Here is a 19635-nt window from a genome sequence, read left to right as displayed (position 1 = left end):
CAGGAGTTCAAGACCAGCCTGGCCAACATGGTGAAACCCTATCCCTACTAAAAATACAAAACTTAGCTGGGCGTGGTGGTGAGTGCCTGTAATCCCAGCTACTTGGGAGGCTGAGGCGGGAGAATCGTTTGAACCTGGGAGGTGGAAGTTGCGGCGAGCTGAGATTGCACCATTAAACTCTAGCCTGAGCAACAAGAGTGAAACTCCAGCTCAAAAAAAAAAAAAAAAGAAAGAAAGAAAGGGGAAGAATAGAAACAAACCTGAAAACTCACGGAATTTAGAAAGCAACCAACTTTATGTGTAGGAGAGCCTGTTCTGTGACAAGACAAACAGAGAAAAGAATTACCTAATGCATTGGGCTAAACATTGGCACCAAAGACATGCCCATATTCAAATCATGGATTCTGTAAATGTGATCTTATGTGGCACAAATGGTGGTTAATTAAGGATCTTGAGGCAAGGAGTTTATTTTTCATTATCCAGGTGAGCCGAAAACGCAGTTATGTGTATCCTTGTAAGAGAGACGACAAAGGAGTGTCAACAAGCTCACACAGGGGAGAAAGCCATGTATTAGATGTAATGATTAGACTGATGCAGCCACAAGCCAAGGAACACCTGGAGCCATTAGAACTAGTAAAGCAACGAAAAACTCCACCTAGAGCCTTCAGAGGGAGCATGACCCTGCTGGCATCCTGATTTCTGACTTCTGCTCTCCAGAACTGTGAGAGAATGAATTTCCGTTGCCTTAATTTCAGCCATCAACTTTGTAGTACTTTGTTATGGTAGCCCTAGGGAACTCATCCACATCTACCTTCCCCAACCAAGGGAACCCAAAATTCAGGGAGAAAGTTATAAACTTGCTGTAAAACATGCAATAGGCTTAACTAATTCATAGTGAGCTTGCATCTTTTTTAGTTTGTTTCGATTTTCAGTCTGTCATATGTAATTCTCCCTTCAAAAAGAACAATTTAGCTTCCCAAGCAGTGTCAGCTCTCTGGAGAGGTGCTGAAGCTGGGGTGAGCATTAACGTCCACTCAGAATAAACCTCTTTGAAATGTTTTGCAGAGTTTGGTTTTTCTGCTGACAGCATCAACATGGAGAAGGGAGCCAAAGTTACGTTGACAGTCTTCACTCCCCTATCAGAGCCTTCCCTTTGTTTCAGCCCACCTTTTTCCAGACCCCTAAAATTTCCTCCTGCTCGTGTAAGGCCTTTCCCATCCTGAGGGTGATAATTGGTCGAGTCACGTAAGGCAAATTAGTGACCAAGAACGTAGCATTCTGGAAAAACACCACAGAATTAGAGCCTCCACAGAACTCATGGTACACAAGAGACTCTACACTCTCCAGCTTAGTTTCAAATCTGCAATTCCTCATCATCCCCTTCTGCTTTCTTCTAAATCCTGGCAGTGAGTCTGAGCACTGCTTGACTAGACCTTGAGGCTGGCTCCCTGGATTCTGTGGTTTCTGCAGTCTGGGCAGGCGAGTCCTTCTTCACTCCCGCCTCTGCAGCCCTAGCTCCAGGAAGCAGGTGGACAACAAGAACTTAAGATGGAGATTTGAGAGATGATCTGGTCCTGTTTCAGCCAGGCTGGTGTAGGGTCTTGGAAACACACCGTGGGCACTTCTAGTGCTTCTTGCATATTGAGTGTACAAGGCTCTGGGGATGAGGAAGGAAGAAAGATACAAAGATAAGTAAGACCAGTTCTAGAACTCAAGGGATCACTGGAGTAAACTTAATCTCTTCGCATGAAAATCAATCGTAGTACCATCTCTCAAAAGACAAGCTTTTGGTGCATTCTCTGCCAGACAGTTTTCTAAGCCATTGCTTGCTCATTTGTTACTTCATTCGACATAAATTTGCGTCCTGCATTTTTCCCATTTACACTGTAACACAACGTTTTGCCACATAGGCATGAATGTTTTAATGATTGAATTATATTCCTATATTCCATTGATAGGATGTGCCGTAGTGGGGAGAATAAACTACATTTGTCATTACTTTTTCCCCTTATGCATGCAGCTTTTCCTTAATCTAGGCTCTGGGTTAGTTTCACTAATAGAATGTAAGAAGGAGTTTGCAAACAGTAAGTTTCACACGGCAGGTCAGGGAAGAAGGACTTCTTGAAAAAAATGGCAAGTGAGCTATCAAAAAATCCTGAAGAAAGTTCTATTCTCCACCTACCCTGGGTTGAGACTGAGTTTGAAGCCAGAGCTTTAAGCATTAATGTAGGTGATTCAAGGAGAGGGTCTTCCCTGATAATACATGTGGTGGCCAGGCTCAGGGCCAGAGCACTGCGGCACAGCTACAGCGCCTGCCAGGGAGGTCTGCCGAGCACTGGGCAGAGCACATGCTAGGCAGGAGCAACATCATCACCTGGCTGCCCTCTGGGCATGGCTCAGTGCAGGCACAGGCTCGGCCATCTAGCAATGCGGATGGTGGCTGCAGTGGGGCTGGTGTCTTTCCTTCTTTCCCACCTGTGGGCAGGAGATGACCCAGCGGGAGCAGAAGACTCAAGAGAATTTGGAAAATAGGCATGAGGAAGGTTGGGGACAAGGACGGGAGGAGAGGAGATAGGTTGGAAACAAAACGTCACCCCAGATGAAGACCTCCAAGCCAGATAATTTCATCTGGTACCTTGACTGCCCAGGCTCGCGGGCCCACCCAGTGGGCCCAGTTCCCTTCCTCACCTCTCCGCTGCTCTAATGTCTCTAGGGTTCGGTGAGGGCTCACCCTTAAAGCTCAGACTCCCATATCAGCCCAGCTTCTGGCTGGATTTGGCACTGGTGGGAGGTAGGAAGGTGGAAAAAAAAGGAGAAAAAAGCCAGAGCATTTCTCCCTGTATTAGTCCGTTCTCACACTGCTATAAAGAACTTCCTGAGACTGGGTAATTTATAATGGAAAGGGGTTTAACTAACTTATAGTTCTGTGTGGTTGGGGAAGTTTCAGGAAATGTACAATCATGGTGGAAGGCGAAGGGTAAGCAGGTACCTTTTTCACGAGGCGGCAGGAGAGAGAAGTGAGGGAAAGAGCCCCTTATAAAAAAGAAAAAAAGAGGGAAGAGCCCCTTATAAAGCCATCAGATCTCATGAAAACTCACTCACTATCGTGAGAACAGCATGGGGGAACCATTCCTATGATTCAATTACCTCCACCTGGTCTCTCCCTTGACACGTGGGGATTATGGGGATTGTAATTCAAGATGAGATTTGGGTGGGGACACAAAGCCTAACCACATCACTCCCCATCTGTTCTGCAGGTGGCATTTCTGATGGCAGCTGTGTGTTCTGTGTGGCCCCAGCTTCTGCTGTGTGACTCCCAGGCTTGGGGAAAGCTGTCTCCTCTTTGTATCTCTGTAGCCCAGGCATGGTGATAGCTTCTTGCTGTGTTAAACTCTGTGTTATCTCAGTCCCCTGCTTGTCTCTCAGCCCTTCTATCACCTGAGTAAACCTTCCCTGCTTTAAATATTCAGAACAAATTCCCAGGTCCCTGTGATCTGAAGGGTGGGTTACTCTAGTGAGCTTCTAGCTCTATGAGGAGCACATGTTCACTATGTTCAAATGCTCCAACAGCCAGGTCCTGGGCTTAATCCAGGTGCCAGTCCTGTGCTAGGAACCTCACACAGATCTCATGTAGCCATTGCAATGACCCTTTGCATTTGTTATTGTCCTATTTGAAAATACCTAAATGATGAGCAACTTGCATTTCCAAGACGCTAAATAACTATGCACCCTTTTTACCATTAGCCAATACTAGGGATACCAACCATAGATCGCTTTGACGTGATAAATATATCTTCCTCATATTAGGGACTTTCTATTACTAGCAGAAACTATGGGCTCCTCTTGGCATTGATGAGTGCTCACATTAATTTGGCGCCACTATTGCCTTAGTTTATCTGGCTTTTCTCCATTTAACAGAGCTGAAGATAGGGACCGCAAGTGCTTCTTAAAGCAAGCATGAGCAATCAAATATGCACAAGCTGATGGCCCGAGAAAACATCATCATGAAATGTACCATGCATTTAGTATCTAAGAGTACTCTGCAGTGGTTTTAATAGCTGGAGATTCCAGAATTCCACAGAACCCAGGAAATTGCATTATTTCTTCCAGGTCATTAGGAACCAAAGGTTATTAGTCATTCATCCACTTAGGAACTGCCCAGACCAGACAATTCACTTTGCTTCTCAGAGATGCTCCTCTGGATGACAGTCCCAGGTGCAGTTAGCACTGCCCTCTGCTCTGGTGGGGAGGGGCAGATACTGTGGAAAAGAGCCCTGCCTGGAGGCCAGCCTGAGCTCCATCCTGCTGGGCTGCAATGGGTGCTTTGGAAAAACAAACAAACGGGAAGCATGTGGCAGTGGAGAAGACATTGTGAAATCTGGATTCCCCACTTTCCAGGGATGTCAGTGTCTTTCAATTTCTTCTCCTGGTGCCTATAAAAAGATTATTTTGTTTTGAATGTGTTAAGTAATCAGGAGCCTAGAAGCATGAAACCCCAGGAAACCTAGTAGGGTATTTTAAAGAACCAGCTTGATACAAGACTGCTGCTTTCCTCACTGTATAACATGGTAGAAAAATAATAAATCAGCTTCTCATGTGCCAGAACCAGAACACCTTAAGTATCAGTAACCTCATTGTCTAAATTGTGACTGCCACATAGAAAGTGCTCAATAAATATTTGTTGTATGGATGAAGAAAGGAATTGAATCACCTTGCCAACTTTAAGAAAGACACCTGGTTTTCCCCTTTCCTTCATTCTTCCCTCTATCCATTTGCTAACAAACCCTAAGCAGAAGCGTGCCTGGACAAGAAGTATACAACGACACCTAAGACATGGCTCCTGCACTTCAGAGGATCACCACTGGTAGAGAGAGGCAGGAGGTGAATGTTCCTGAGCACTTGTGCTGGCAGGGCATGGAGGAGGGAAGGGCCAGTCCCAGGGCCCAGCCACCACCTACAAGTGCCTCTTTGTGAAGGCTGACCCTTCTGGGTGTTAGGATTACACTAAGGTTTTCCTTTCATGGTTAGCCACAGCCTGGGGCAAGGACTCATCAGTTGCCAGGAACAGTAGCTGAATTTCCATCCCACTCCTTTCTTGGTCCAGGGCACAACTAGCACTGCTGTCTTGGCTTGCCCTGGTCAGCTCTTCCCAAGGGAGAGCACATCAGAAAACGCTTCTGAGGGACAGTGGGGCAGGAACTGACTCTGGAAGAGAAGCAGGTGCCCCAGGTGAAGGGAGGGCCTTTGTGGCAGAGGGAACCATGGAAAAAATGCCAAGGCATTCTGCAGAGGGTCACATGGGCATGAGCTACAGGCCAACCTGGGCTCTAATGTATGTCATCATTCCCAGCTCCGTGTCCACACATACATGACTTGCCCTCTCTGCTGTAGACTGAATGTTTGTGTGCCACAATAATTCATCTGTTGAAATCCTCACCCAGAAAGTGATGGTATTAGGAGGTGGGGCTTTGGGAGGTGATCAGGTCATGAGAGCAGAGCAGTTGTGAAAGGGATGAGTGCTCTAATAAAAATGACCGCAGAGAACTCCCATAGGATTTCAGACTTCTAGCCTCTACATCTGTGCGAAATAAATTTCTGTTGTTTCTATTCCACCCAGTCTATGGTATTTTGTTACAGCAGCCCAATTGGACTAAGAGATACTCTGAACCCCTTTGCTCCCCATGAAATTGTGGTGTAGTGCACAGCGGGGTTGTTCTGAAGGCTGAGTGAGTTCCTGGGCGGGAAGTGCTTAGCACAGGACCTGCTAACACACAGCAAATTCTGCTGTTTTGGGGGAGGATAGAAAATGAATTATAAATAGAGCCTCTCCTTCCAACAAATCTATAATCCTATATGTGTGTGTGTGTGTGTGTGTGTGTGTGTGTGTGTGTGTGTGTATGATTGTTCTCATTTTATATTTGAGGACACAGGGCTGGAACACTTAATAAACTGCTTAAAATTACTTTGATTTCAAGACTATCTGGTTCCGGAGCCTGTACTCTTATTTTTATCCTCACTCCCTTCTCACTTACTGGCACTTGGGGACTGGCGTAAGGCACTGCAATGGATATAAAGGCAATGTAAACTGCCTTAAAGAAACTCCAGAAAGGAGCCTAAAGTCTAGTACTTCAGAAAAGGCATGGACACAAAAATTAGACTCTAGATAGAATGAAAATTTCGCAGAGGAAGCTGATGAGTTTAGACTCCTATAATGTTGATTATCTTATAGGCAGGTGTGATGGTTAATTGTATGTGTCACTTTGTCTAGGCCCAATTGTTTGGTCAAACACCAGTGTAGATGTTGCTGTGGAGGTATTTTTAAGATGAGATTAATATTTAAATCAGTAAACTTTGAGTAAAGCAGATTAGACTTTGTAATCCTTGATTAAGAGCAAAGACTGAGGTTCCCCAAAAGTAGAAAAAATTCTCAAGACTCAACATGGAAACCCTGCATGAGTTTCAAATCTGTTGCCTGCAGAATGTTGACTCAAGACTACAACATCAACTTGTCAGTCGAAGAAAATGATGAGACAAGTCTCAATCATTTTTGGAGATTTATTTGCCAAAGTTAAGGACGTGCCTGGAAGACAGGTCTATGCCTTTCTCTGAAGATGATTTTGAGAGCTCCAGATTTAAAGGGGAAAGGGCAAAGGACGGGGATATTGAGAAGCACACAGTTTTCACATAAACAAAAGGGGCAGAGGAAAAATGGAGGGAATCTGCATTCTACATAAGATAACACAGACAAAATGGGGTAGGGGAAAAATCAGATATGCATTTGTGTCTGGCAAGCCATGGTGACTGCACCTGTAAGCTATCAATTTGCATTGCCATGGTGAAGTTTTAACAGCTCACTAGCAATTTCCTTGTGGGCAAAATATGGGGCAGGTGAGTAGCTTTTCATCTTGTAGCCATCTTATTTGGGAACCAATAGGTGGAGGCAGGTTTGCAAGACCCAGTTCCTAGCTTGGCTTTTCCCTTTGGCTAAATGAGTTTGGGGTCCCCAAATTTAATTTCCTTTCACAAACTCTTCCTGGGATTTCCAGCTTACCAGCCTGCCTATGGTTTTTTAACTTGCCAGCCCCCACCACATGAGCAATTTATTAAATTAAACAGATCAGGCCCCAAGTGCATGTGTGTGTGCATGTGCATGTGTCCTTTTGGTTTGGTTTCTCTGGAAAACACTAATACTGCATGGTTTGGGAAACATTTCAGGAAAACATTGTGGGGGAGAGAGGCACAAAGGATAATTACCAAATAAATGATCCAACTCTCTCACTTTGCAAGTTTCTAATTTGTGGCCTCCTCAGTCTCAGTTCCACATCGTATTAAAAAACCACATGATTATCTCAATAGATGCAGAAAAGGCCTTTGACAAAATTCAACAGCCCTTCATGCTAAAAACTCTCAATAAATTTGGTGTTGATGGAACATATCTCAAAATAATAAGAGCTATTTATGACAAACCCACAGCCAATATCATACTGAATGGGCAAAAACTGGAAGCATTCCCTTTGAAAACTGGCACAAGACAGGGATGCCCTCTCTCACCACCCCTATTCAACATAGTGTTGGAAGTTCTGGCTAGGGCAATCAGGCAAGAGAAAGAAATAAAGTGTATTCAGTTAGGAAAAGAAGAAGTCAAATTGTCCCTGTTTGCAGATGACATAATTGTACATTTAGAAAACCCCATTGCCTCAGCCCAAAATCTCCTGAAGCTGATAAGCAACTTCAGCAAAGTCTCAGGATACAAAAATCAATGGGCAAAAATCACAAGCATTCTTATACACCAGTAACAGACAGAGAGCCAAATTATGAATGAACTCCCATTCACAATAGCTTCAAAGAGAATAAAATACCTAGGAATCCAACTTACAAGGGATGTAAAGGACCTCTTCAAGGAGAACTACAAACCACTGCTCAGTGAAATAAAAGAGGACACAAACAAATGGAAGAACATACCATGCTCATGGATAGGAAGAATCAATATTGTGAAAATGACCATACTTCCCAAGGTAATTTATAGATTCAATGCCATCCCCATGAAGCTACCAATGACTTTCTTCACAGAATTGGAAAAAACTGCTTTAAAGTTCATATGGAACCAAAAAAGACCCCACATTGCCAAGACAATCCTAAGCCAAGAGAACAAAGCTGGAGGCATCATGCTACCTAACTTCAAACTATACTGCAAGGCTACAGTAACCAAAACAGCATGGTACTGGTACCAAAACAGAGATATAGACCAAGGGAACAGAACAGAGCCCTCAAAAATAATACCACACATCTACAACCATCTGATCTTTGACAAACCTGACAAAAAAAAGAAATGGGGAAAGGATTCCCTATTTAATAAATGGTGCTGGGAAAATTGGCTAGCCATAAGTAGAAAGCTGAAACTGGATCCTTTCCTTACTCCTTATACGAAAATTAATTCAAGATGGATTAGAGACTTAAGTGTTAGACCTAAAACCATAAAAATCCTAGAAGAAACTTAGGTAATACCATTCAGGACATAGGCATGGGCAAGGACTTCATGTCTAAAACACCAAAAGCAATGGCAACAAAAGCCAAAATTGACAAATGGGATCTAATTAAACTAAAGAGCTTCTGCACAGCAAAAGAAACTACCATCAGAGTGAACAGGCAACCTACAGAATGGGAAAAAATTTTTGCAATCTACTCATCTGACAAAGGGCTAATATCCAGAACCTATAAAGAACTCAATCAAATTTATGAGAAAAAAACAAACAACCCCATTAAAAAGCGGGCAAAGGATATGAACAGACACTTCTCAAGAGAAGACATTCATACAGCCAACAGACACATGAAAAAATGCTCATCATCACTGGCCATCAGAGAAATGCAAATCAAAACCACAATGAGATACCATCTCACACCAGTTAGAATGGCAATCATTTAAAAATCAGGAAACAACAGGTGCTGGAGAGGGTGTGGAGAAATAGGAACACTTTTACACTGTTCGTGGGACTGTAAACTAGTTCAACCATTGTGGAAAACAGTGTGGCGATTCCTCAAGGATCTAGAACTAGAAATACCATTCGACCCAGCCATCCCATTACCGGGTATATACCAAAGGATTATAAGGCATGCTGCTATAAAGACACATGCACACGTATGTTTATTGCGGCACTATTCACAATAGCAAAGACTTGGAATCAACCCAAATGTCCATCAGTGACAGACTGGATTAAGAAAATGTGGCACATATACACCATGGAATACTATGCAGCCATCAAAAAGGATGAGTTTGTGTCCTTTGTAGGGACATGGATGCAGCTGGAAACCATCATTCTCAGCAAACTATCGCAAGAACAGAAAACCAAATACCGCATGTTCTCACTCATAGGTGCCAATTGAACAATGAGATCACTTGGACACAGGAAGGGGAACATCACACACTGGGGCCTATTGTGGGGCGGGGGAGGGGGGAGGGATAGCATTAGGAGATATACCTAATGTAAATGATGAGTTAATGGGTGCAGCACACCAACATGGCTCATGTATACATATGTAACAAACCTGCACATTGTGCACATGTACCCTAGAACTTAAAGTATAATAAAGAAAAACAAAAAACAAAAAACAAAAAAAAAACCAGGCCTTCCTAAGAGTCCACAATTTCAAACAAACCTTTCAAGGGATTTGATTCACTGACCCAGAGGAGGCAAAGCGAATTATTTACTATTTGACTTGTAGCAGAAGCTACCTGACATTTTTAGGCATACTTTATGACCTCTATCCAACTAGACTATAGCTTCCCTAGGGACTCTTAGCACCTAGCCTGCCATTCTAAATGTAATGCTCAATAAATGGTCAAATTGAATTGAGTCAAACATGTCGTTCTAAGATTGTGGCATTACCGTATGTCAACCTCCACAAATGGGAGCATTCTAGGCAGACCCAAGGGGATGGGAGATCATTTAGAGATAGCTCTTATCTCTTACTTCTTCTCTCCCTCCCCTCCACACACATTCCTAAATCTCATTTCTGCTCCCTGTTCTCTCTGTGCCTGGCCTCCTGCCCAAAATTTAGTCAGCAATCCTCAAGAACCAATTGGCGGTAGAGCCCTGCGCTTGATAGCTGGTGGGGGAAAAACGGAACAGAACTGCAGCTTCTTCATTTCTTGGCCTCTTACTCTAGTGATCACTTTTCTCCACCCACTTCAGCCATCTGTCCCCATGGGCACAGCCTGCCTGGACTGTCTTCACCAATAAATCACAGTATCTCTAAAGTCTCTATTCCAAACATCCTGCTTATTCTTTTTTTTTTTTTTTTTCAGACAGTGTCTCACTATGTTGCTCAGGCTGGTCTTGATCTCCTGAGTTCAAGCAATCCTCCTGCCTTGGCCCCCTAAAGTTCTGGGATTATAGGCGTGAGCCACTCTACCTAGCCAGTCCTTCTCATTCCTGGCCACCATCTCCTCACCTCCTGATTTGCTCACTCAATTCCCCCACCCAGCTACACTGCAAACAAACTTACCATGTCCTTTACTCCCCTGTACACACACCACGCCATACAAACAGCTGCTCATTCGGTTCTCTCTTCCCTTGTTTAGAGCCCGTGGTCCTTTAGCCCCTTTCCTACAATCTGCCTCTTCTCTCCCTCCACTAGATTCACCTGGTAAAACTCCACCCCCGATTAAATGCAACTGTCTGCCTCCTTCAGCCTGCCCGGCACTTCAGGGGAGCAAACCAGATGATGTCAATCAAACAATCTTACTGTTTGTTTTTCTCTTTGAATTCATGACAATTCCTAATGGATGCTACATTTCCCTGGGAGATCCAGTCCCCTGTCTTCCAGGAGACTATTTGGCACCTTCTGCTCCCTTCTCAAACCCCTGAAAACCTTCTTTGTTTGCTTTTAGCTTGTGACCACATTTCACACTTCACTGAGAAAATACTTACAATCAGGTGAGAACTACCTCATCTTCCCACCACCAAACTCCAGAAACCTGTGTCCAGACCCACAAATTTTGTCCTCTCACCCGATACAGAGGAAGAAAGACCCTGAACCTCTGCAAGACCAGCCCCTGTCCTAGTGCTGTCCATCCAATGAGCTCTCCCTACTCAAGATCTTGCTGCCACAGCATCAATTTCCTCCTTGCTGCCTCACTGCAATCAACATACTTCTCTGCCTTAATGTGACTTATTTAAATAAATTCCTTGACTCCATGCCCGTCTGTAGCTGTCTCTCAATTTCTCTGTTCTCCTCTAGAGCAGAAAAGTCATCTATCTTTCCCCTTCTACTCCCTCACTGTCCATTCTTTATACAACTCTCTCCCACCAGGCTTTGTCCTCATCAGTCCACTGAATGACTCTTAGAAAGGTCGTCAATGACAACTGCTTCGTCAAATCCAATGATCAATTCTCTGTCCAAATCCTGCTTGCCTTCAGCAGCACTAGACATTGACCACTGTCTCCTGTGGGAAACACATTCTTCACTAGGTTTCATGACACTACAATATCCTGGAGGTCATTCTACTTGAGTGGTTACACATTTCTTTTTCTATTTTACTTTTATATCATGGAATATTTTTAATGTAATAAAAGTATTCAGAAAAGTATAATACATTCCCACATTCCCATGACCTAGCTTCAGCTCATGACCCATTTTGTTTTCTCTAGCCCTTACCTACTTTCCCTCCCAAATTATTTATAAGTCCCAAACATATTTCATCTATAAATATTTCAGTATGTATCTCTAAATAAGGACTCTTTTGTAAGAGATGTAAGCACACTATCATTATAACATCTCAAAAAATAATAATCTTTAATATCATCATCAAATACCAATGGTCACTTCTTCTTAGCCTTTTTGCTGGCTCTCTCTTCTATCTGCCTTCTAAATGTTGGAGCCTCAGACTGTGTCCTCTGTTTTTTTCTCTTTTTGTACTCTTTCTCTAGGTGACCTTATCCAATCATAGCACTTTAAATGCAACATGTATGCTGATGACTCTCCCTGAGTTCCAGTTTTCTATGATTGATGGCTTAGCTCAAATTTCTAATGAGAACATCAATTTCAATATGGCAAAACAACCCCCCCCCCGGATTTTTCTCCATCCAACTCTATTCCAAAACCTGCTCAGATCCCAGTTTTACTCATCATAGTAAATGGCACCATCATTTACTTTTTGCTTATGCAAAAATCTGGCAGTTATCCTTGATTCCTTGATATCACTTCTAACTCACGTGGTAGGGACTACAGTTTGTCTCCAGTGTTCATTGCTGTCTTCCACAGTACGATCATTTTATTGGGCACATGTTCACCCACAGTAAAGATTACATTTCTCAGCCTTCCTTGCAGCTACATGTGTCCTTGTGGCTTGGTTGGCCAATTGGATGTAAATAAAAGTGTCAAGGGACCACTTTTTGTGTCTTCTTCATCCCTTCCTCTATCTATTATTATTGTTATTATTACTGTGGTTATTTTAGACAGATTCTCACTCTGTCACCCAGGCTGGAGTGCAACGGCCCAATCTCAGGTCACTGCAACCTCTGCCACCTGGGTTCAAATAATTCTCATGACTCAGTCTTCCTGGTAGCTAGGATTACAGCCATGCACCACCACGCCTCACGACCTTTTTTGTATTTTTAGTAGAGACAGGGTATCGCAATGTTGGCCAGGCTGGTCTTGATCTCCTGACCTCAAGTGGTCTGCCAGCCTCGGCCTCTCAAAGTGCTGCGATTACAGGCATGAGCCACTGCACCCAGCCCCTTCTTCTGTCTTTGTGCAGATACTACCTTGAACTCCAGGGATAAGGGTCACATCCTATTAAGCCTAATAGTGAGCTGTTAGCATGTGTACCATACAGGATCCAGTCAGGAGATAGAATTTGAATAGGCAAAGTGTAATATAAATAATTACTATTTATGGAGAATTCAGTACTATGAGGGGATAAAAAATAATTCTAAAGAATATCTTAGGGCTGAACTAGGGTTCCCAAGAAAGGAAGAAACTTGAAAGAGGGGGTCTAGAACTTATTGGAGAGGGTGTGGCTTGTGGCTGCAGCCACTGAGGCAGAAAAGTTGAGTGAGTTATCTTATAGGAACAAGAGGAAAAGAAAGAGCCCTGTAACTAAGAAGAAAAACTCCTTATTCCTGCAGCATCGTCCCACACCATCTACTGACAAAACTAATACCATTCCAACTGGCAAAGAAGAAACGCCAACAGGGTCTAGCTCCAGTGCCACAAACAAGGCAATAAAGGGCTGATTTGAGGGTGAGAGGCAAAATCTGCGTTCATTTCCTAGGGTTGTCATAACAAAATGCCACAGACTGAAAGGCTTAAACAACAGAAATTTATTTTCTCACAGTTCTGAAGTCTGGACGGCTGAGATCAAGGTGTCAGCTGGTTTGGTTTGTCCTCAAGCCTCTCTCCTTGGTTTGCAGATGGCCACCTTTTTTGCTGTGTCTTCACATGACCTTTTCCCTCTGCATGGACGCATCACATGGTTCTCTCCCTCATTTTATAAGGACACCAGTTATATGGGACTAGAACCCCACACTTATAATCTCATTTAACCTTAATTTCCTCCTTACAGGGCCTGTCTCCAAGTACAGTTATATTTGGGTTTAGGGCTCCAACATAAGAATTTGGGGGAACGTAATTCAGTCCATAACATTCTGCCTTCTGGACCCCCAAAATTCAAGGCCTTCTCATATGTAGTATACATTCACTCCATCTCAGTAGCTCCAAAAGCCTTAACCTATTCCAGCATCAACTCTAAGCCCAAAAACTGATCTAAATATTAGCTAACTCAGATATGGGTGAGACTCAAGGTATGATTCATTCTGAGGCAAAAATTCTCTCCAGCTGTGAACCTGTGAAACAAGACAAGTTATTTGCTCCCAAAGTACAATGGTGGGAAAGGCATAGGATAGACGTTCCTTTTCCAAAATGAAGAAATTGGAAAGAAGAAAGGCAAAATTGATAATAGTACAGTGTGCCCCACTAGCCCTGGACCTCCAACACATATGCTGACTTAAGAGAGAAATTAACATCTATCTCATTCTTTTGGGTACAGTCAAATACAATTTTAACTAAACTAAACTAAACGTACAATTTATCAGCAATTTTCTTGCCTCTACCTCTAAAATATTACCCATATCTGATGCCTTCCCACCTTCATCACTGCTCCAACAGTGGTTTGAGATACCACTGTCTCTGAGTAGGTGTCTGCTGTGGTGTGGATATGGTTTGTTATCCCACCAAATCTCATGTTGAAATCAGATCCCCAGTGTGGTGGTGTTGGGAGGTGGGGCCTACTGGGAGGTGTTTGGGTCATGAGGATGGATTCCTCATGGATGGCTTGGTGCTGTTCTTGTTCTCGTGAGACTGGATTGGGTCTTGGGTGAATGGATAAGTTCCCACAAGAGTATATTGTTATAAAACCAGGACACTTCAGGTTTGGTTCCTCTTCACACTTCCCCTTTGACCTTTTATGTCATGTTTTGATGCAGCAGAAAAGCCCTCATCAGAAGCCCAGCAGATGGTACAGCCTGCAGAAATGTGAGCTAAATAAACCTCTTTATAAATTACCTGGCCTTGGGTATTTCTCTACAGCAACACAAAATGAACCAAGACAGTGTCAGTACACTCCTGCTGCTCTAACAAAATACCTTAGACCGAGTAATTTACAAACTTATTTCTCACAGTTCTGGAGGCTGGAAAGTCCAAGATCAAGGTGCTGGCAGATTTAGTGACTGACAAGGGCTGCTCTCTGCTTCATAGATGACGCCTTGTTGCTGTCTCCTCATATAGTGAAAAGGATGAACGTTGTGTTCTCACATGGCAGGGGGGCAAAAGAAGGCCAAAGAGGCTCCCTCAAGCCCCTTCAGAAGGGCACAGGTCTCATTCATGAGGACAGAACCCTCAAGACATAATCATCTCCTAAAGCCCCGCCTCTTGTGGGTTGAAACTCCAATGCAACAGGATTAAGAGGTGGGGCTTTAGGAGATAATTAAGTTTCAACAGGAATTTTGGAGAAACTCACACATTCAAACCATAGCAGCTGAGTAACTGCAACTACATCTGGATCTGTCCGCAGCTGCAGCTCTTGCTCCCTATGATCTATTCTCCACTTGGCAGCAAGAGTGATCTTTTTATTGAGTAAGTCTGGTGCACTTCCTTACATAACCCCCCTCATACATTATGATTAGAATTACATTATGATTAGCATGAAGTCCAAAGTCCTTTAAGACCCTACATAATCCAACCTGTGTTTGCGGCCCCAGGTCTATCTCCTTCAACCCTCCCCTTGTTTCCCCAGCCTCCAGTCCCACTGGATGCTTTCTGGCCCCTGGATACTTCAAGCTTATTCTCAGCACAGGGCTTCCTTACCTGGAATCATTTCCCTGGATTTCACATGGCTGTCTCATCTCTTTCTCATCACTCAGGTGTCTCTTCTTCAGAGAAGCTTTCCCTGACCAGTCTAGCTAAAGTAGCAACACACAGGTACTCTCTCATGACCTTTATCTTAAATTATGTTATTGTATTTATTTGTTTATATGGGTAGAATCTGTCTTCCTTCATTGTTATGCAAACTTCAACAGAGTAAAGATTTTGCCTTACTCACCACTGTATCTCTAGAGAGTGCCTGGGACACGATAGGGCTTAATAAATATTTGTTGAATGAATTCATTGAAGTCTTCCTTCATTGTTATACAAACTTTAACAGAGTAGAGATTTTGTCTTACTCACCACTGTATCTCTAGAGAGTGCCTGGGACACAATAGGGCTTAATAAATATTTGTTGAATGAATTCACTGAAGAATGTTTAACCCCTGTTCTTTTTTTTTTTTTTTAAGAGATGAGGTCTTACTCTGTCACCCAGGATGGAGTGCAGTGGCATAATCATAGCTTACTGCTATGGATTCTCCCACCTCAACCTCCCAAGTAGCTGAGATCAAAGGCAGTGCATCACCATGCTGGGAATTTTTTTTTTTTTTTTTTTTTTTTTGGTAGAGGCAGGGTCTCATTTTGTTGCCCAGGCTGGTCTCAAACTCCTGTCCTCAAGTTATCTTCCTGCATCAGGCTCTCAAAGCACTGGGATTACAGGCATAAGCCACCAGGCCCAGCCTAACCCCAGTTCTGGATAAGAAACTTTATTCTCTAGTAGAGGCACTGGACATGAAATGGCTAAGGAACATTTACTAAGCTACATACCAGCAAGAACAATCAAGCTAGAGGTTGCACTGTGGGGCTTTTTTTTTTTTTCCTACTAAAAAAATTCTTCTGGGTTCCAATTCTTCCTACTGAAGAACATACAGACTCTCTTGGTATGCAAGGTCACCATGATGGAGCTCCCTTATAACCCAACCAAACTGGCCTACTTACTGCTTCTAGAACATGCCTCACCCTTCCCTGCATTTGTGCCTCTATTTGGAGGTATTCCAACCTCCTAGACTCCCTTTTCTTCCTACTCCAGCCCCACAGTCTGGAGGCCAACATCAGTCAGCAATACCTCATCTCCTGGCAATAACTGACCCTGGTTACAATTGTACAATAAGGAAACTCGTTCACTTATTTATTTATGCAAATGAACTACCCAGGCACTGCTATATACAGGGAACCAAGCAAGATAATAAACAGCTACAAAAATGAGTTAAGATCGGTCACTGACCTAAAGGAGGGGCCAGCAAAGCAACGGGGAAGAGGAAGAAAACTAAAACTACTGAAGCATTTTGCTAGTTGCTTAACAAACACTCTCTTGCTTTATCCTCACAATAACCCTATGAGATATTTTTACTCCCATTTTACAAATAAGAAAACTGAGACAGAGAGAGGTTCAGCAACTTGGCCAAGGTCACACAGATGGAAAGTGGAAGAGATGGGTTTTAAAGCAGGTCTATCTGATTCCAAAGGTCAATAGAGCTGTGGGAATTTACAAAGTAGCTGGGAAGATAATACATGTAAAGCATTTAGCATGGTTGTCTGGCACCTAATAAGAGCTTAGTAAGTGTTTGTTGCAGCAGCAACAACAATAGCACAACTACCCAACACGCTTAGAACAAAACCCAAAGTTCTTATCAAGGCTTTCAAGGCCCTTTGTGACCTGGCTTCTTGCTAGCTCTCTGACCTTGTCTTCTCTATACCTACCCCTGCTATGCCAGCCTGCTTTCTTGTTTCAAATTTACCAAGTCTTTTCCTGTTCCTAGACCTCTGGTCTGGTTTTCACCTTGACTGGAGGCTCTTCTCCCACATTTCCCAGTGGTTCATTCACCCATCTATCCCTCACTTATACCTATTATTTTCCATACCACTTTTCAGTCTTGGTACCATATGCTAGATTGCTGAGTTACTTATTCATATATTTATCTGTGCATGGGTTTATATTCTATCAGAATGTAAACTCCATGAGGGCAAAAGCTTTCTTTGTGTTATTACTCTGTTTCCCCAAGTGTTAGGTCGTTCTTGCATTCCTATAAAGAAATACCTGAGACTGGGTAATTTACAATGAAAAGAGGTTTGATCGGCTCATGGTTCTGCAGGCTGCACAAGCATGGCCTGGCTGGCATCTGCCTAGCTTCTCAGGAGGCCTCAGGAAGCTTACAATCATGGCAGAAGATGAAGGGGGAGCAGGCATCTCACATGGAGAGAGAGTGGAGGGAGATGCCACATATTTTTAAACAACTGGATCTCATGAGAACTCACTCACTACCACAAGGGTAGCACCAAGCCATGAGGGATCCAGCCCCATGATCCAATCCGCTCCCACTAGGCCCCACCTCTAACATTGGGGATTACATTTCAGCATGAGATTTAGAGGAGACAACACCCAAACTATATCACCCAGGCACCTAGTACACTGCTTGGCTCATAGTAAGCATTTGATAAATATTTGTTGAGTAAATAGATGAAATAGATGAATTACAATGTAATACTTTACAGCTTTGAGATAAGTATCACCCTACTGTGAGAAAATGTATTATGTAGTGTTATAATCATGAAGAGGAGAACTGTTTTGTCTGGAGCAATCATGAAGGTATTTCTGCTACTACAGCTTTGAGAAATGGGTATCGTTAGAGAAAAGAGGGACGGTGCCTCATCACTGACTGGGAAGGTCACGAGGGGGAAAAAGGTGAGGGGAGGACACCAAAGGGAGTAATCAGTCTCTGTAGGTGCTTACAGCTAGAATGTATCTGGAGATCATCTGGTATATGGATATCATCATTTTACAGGTGAGGGAAGTGCCACTTAGGTTGGCTCAGTGATTCCCCCAAAGGGGCAGCTCTGAAACCAGAGCCTGAGTCTCCACATTTTCACTCATAACGTGCCTCTATTTGCAAAATGCTTTTTAAATTACGGAACTCAGTTTTACATCACTGGCTCTAGTTGGTCTAAAATTAATTCCATGCTTCTTGCCAGAGATTGGTTCAGAAACTTGTGCTGAAGAAAATTAGCACAAGACATTCAATTTGTCACAGCTATTGTTTCCCACCTGAGCAGGTGATAAAATCTCAGGTCAATGAAGTGTGAGAGGAAGTGTGCTGAAGGATTCTGGGAAGGTTTCCTTATCCCTCACAGAGTACCACAAGGAAAGATATTGAATATCATTTTATGTGGTTGAGAGCCACAATTTTTGCAGCTGCCTTGACAGCAGCCTGAGGATAAATCTGACATATAGAACAGGGCAAAGTCAAGAGAATCTCAGAAAAATGGAGTGAGAGTTCTGATGGAATCATGCCTGGTCCTCAGTAACCTCTAGACTTTTTTAATAACATGAGTTACTAAATCTCTATATTGTTCAAGCTACTTTGACTTGGGTTTTCTGACTGAAGCTGAAGTATTTTATCTGATAGAGAAGTTCAGTTGCCTCATCTATAAAATCAGCATAATAATAGCTACTGCATAAGCTTGTTACAAATATTAAGGTAAATAATGTATATAAAGAGCTTAGTACAATGTCTGCTACATCATAAACTCAAATCAAATGTTTTTGTTACTCTTATTGCCAGGTATTTTGACAAAATAAGAAAATCAATTATGGAGTTATACTTGATAGTCTAACAATGGAATGTTCATTTTCTAAATTATGAAATTATATGGAGGCATTGAGAGAGGAAATATAATGTCTAATAATTCCTGATTAAAATGTAAATGGTTACTTTCCTTTCTTAATAAATTACATGCTAAGGAAAAAGACAAGAAAGAGTATAGGGTGGAGGTAAGAATAAAGAAGGGATCTCCACCACTTCCATCAAGCCCCTGAAATCATTGAAATATTGTATCTTGCCAATAGTGGTTGAACCTGCCTCTTCCAGCTCTGCCCTTTCCCAGCTCCTTGTTCTTCCCTACCCTCCTTACCTCCAAATTGCTGTCAAGTTCCCTAGCTTAATCCCTCAATAGTGGGCAGTGCATACAGGCTTCTCCTACAGGATTCTTAACATCTTAAACCATAGATTGGACTCAATTTGAGCACCAAAACCTTGAGTGTGTGTGTGTGTGTGTGCACAGAGAGGTTTATCTAAACACTAAAGCAACAAAAATTATCATGATTATAGAAAATTGAGATAGATGGAAAAATTAGAGTGTCTCACCTTCCTCAGCAGGACTATTTCCTTTAACACATCCTCACATGTGTTGATCAATCTAGTAATGAATACTTCAAAT

The sequence above is a fragment of the Macaca fascicularis genome, chromosome 17, assembly GCF_037993035.2.
Source record: "Macaca fascicularis isolate 582-1 chromosome 17, T2T-MFA8v1.1".
In the NCBI taxonomy this organism is placed as follows: domain Eukaryota; kingdom Metazoa; phylum Chordata; class Mammalia; order Primates; family Cercopithecidae; genus Macaca; species Macaca fascicularis.
This window is presented reverse-complemented; position numbering follows the sequence as displayed.